The sequence below is a fragment of the Sinocyclocheilus grahami genome, unplaced genomic scaffold (genome assembly GCF_001515645.1).
Source record: "Sinocyclocheilus grahami isolate Dianchi unplaced genomic scaffold, SAMN03320097.WGS_v1.1 scaffold133.1, whole genome shotgun sequence".
Classification (NCBI taxonomy): Eukaryota; Metazoa; Chordata; class Actinopteri; order Cypriniformes; family Cyprinidae; genus Sinocyclocheilus; species Sinocyclocheilus grahami.
Genome location: NW_015505312.1, coordinates 685,937 through 688,073, shown reverse-complemented (window position 1 = coordinate 688,073; position 2,137 = coordinate 685,937). Strand labels below are relative to the sequence as shown.

Genomic DNA, 2,137 nt, shown 5'->3' with positions numbered 1-2,137 from the left:
CAGGGTGTCCGCGGGTCCTTAAAAAGTCTTAAAATGTCTTAAATAACATTTTCCTAATATAAGGCCTTAAAAGTCTTAATGTCTTAAATTCGGATTTGTTGGGTCTTAATTATTTTTGGTCACATTACCGCTAAAATATCTTCAGTCTGACGGACCTAATGACTTTACAATCATTGGACAGACCGACGCGTGGTACGTTACTGCGTCATCAGAGAGAATTGCAGTAAGTTTGCAGAATACAGAACACAAGCTCGCACTGAGGCTCACTCTGTTTGTCTCAAGACTTCAGAACAAATGAGCGTGACAGCACACATAAACTCAGAAGAAACACACTGAGGTAAAAATTCTAAATGTTTAGTTTATTCATAACATGATATAGTTAAAGAACACCATGACAAGCGAGCTATTTTGCTCAATATTCTCACGATGCAATAAAAAGAATCATTCAAAACACCTACAGAGTGCACGCATTACGTGAAGTCTAGTGCGCGTGCGCATTTGCAGTGCGCTCTGCCTGATCATTGCGTGATTCAGTCTATTTAAAATACATTCGGAATGATCACAAATTCAAGACATGGGGGCAGAAAATGTGTATATTAATACCACTTCTTCTAGTTAATCAAGTTCACACGGAAGAGTGCCTTTTTTTCTCCAAAAATTACCATATACAAATGTGATATTGATTTTTTCAACAGTTCAATAAACTAGAAGTTGTATTAAGAGACTTACGTTTTAGACACCATATTGCCTGTTTTTGCACTATTTCGCCAACGCGTGCGCATTTGCAGTGCGCTCTGCCTGATCATTGCGTGATTCAGTCTATTTAAAATACATTCGGAATGATCACAAATTCAAGACATGGGGGCAGAAAATGTGTATATTAATACCACTTCTTCTAGTTAATCAAGTTCACACGGAAGAGTGCCTTTTTTTCTCCAAAAATTACCATATACAAATGTGATATTGATTTTTTCAACAGTTCAATAAACTAGAAGTTGTATTAAGAGACTTACGTTTTAGACACCATATTGCCTGTTTTTGCACTATTTCGCCAACAAAAATAATTCCAAACAAAGCCACAGCGCTGTTTTTCGTCTCCGAGCAACATGACGGTGTTTCGTTCCTGAATGAACCAACATTTAAATGATTCGATTCATTCTCAATGACTCGCTTAACAGTGACTTACTGCCACGTACTGGCGGTTTTAATTTAACATTTAAAGTATCTTTTAATTTTTTTAATTATTTCAAATATCAGTATTCAATGTTTTATGTTTAATATATCCAAATATTATTTATGCATTTGTAACGGCAGGTTAAATGCATTCATGTTCTGCATTAAACAGTGTGTAAACACATCTAAATGCCACTTCAGGTGCAGCTTATGTCTGGATTGCAAAGATGAATTTGGTTGATACTGATTTCATTTGCTTGGTAACAGCCCAAATGTCTTATTATTCTAATGCACTGATTAAATGTAAGAATTTGACTCAAAAGATAATGCACACTTATAGAAAAATGGGTTTATAAAGGTAAAATGCCCATAAAAGGTAAAAATCTATTGAAACTTATTGGGAAAGTTACATTTCTATCTGACCACCACACAGAATATGAAGAATATCAAAAACTTTAGGAGTCAGCTGTCCACGAACGTCTTTAAGATGCCAGCATGATAAAACACTCAGTCAGTTGAAGGAATGACTCAATACTCACTCATTAAGTGACTTACCGTCACTTACTGGTAGTTTAGTTGAGAAGTATGTTGAAAAGTATGCATTTTTCCCCTCAACATTTCTTATTTGTATACTCATAAATGCATTTAAAACATTAATCTCATAACATTATTTATTGCAGTTGTAATTATTGTTATTTGCAGTGTAAATTATTTAATCTGACTGGTAGCAGCCCTATAGTGTATATTGAATTTATTGATAAATTGTAATAATTTGACATGTAAGATGATGCATACATCTAAAAAGGTTAAAAATAGGCCTTTGTAAAGGTAAATATGCAGATTTAAGTATGTAAAAGCTGATAGAACACTGATGAAAATATTACTTCAGAATAAATTGTTTACTCCACCAAAAATCTCAGTGATGCAGTTATTTTGTGGGGATATTTTGTATGGAATATTGTCT

General features: G+C 34.0%; 1 protein-coding gene and 1 long non-coding RNA gene across 2 annotated transcripts in view; one reads left to right on the top strand and one right to left on the bottom strand.

Moving 5' to 3' along the window:
- LOC107590800 (neurexophilin-1-like) overlaps positions 1-2,137 on the top strand; it is a 51,146-nt gene that overhangs the window by 34,462 nt on the left and 14,547 nt on the right. The gene's annotated exons all lie outside the window — the stretch shown is intronic.
- Positions 1-2,137, bottom strand: part of LOC107590804 (uncharacterized) — a 12,950-nt gene that overhangs the window by 10,470 nt on the left and 343 nt on the right. The window lies entirely within an intron of this gene.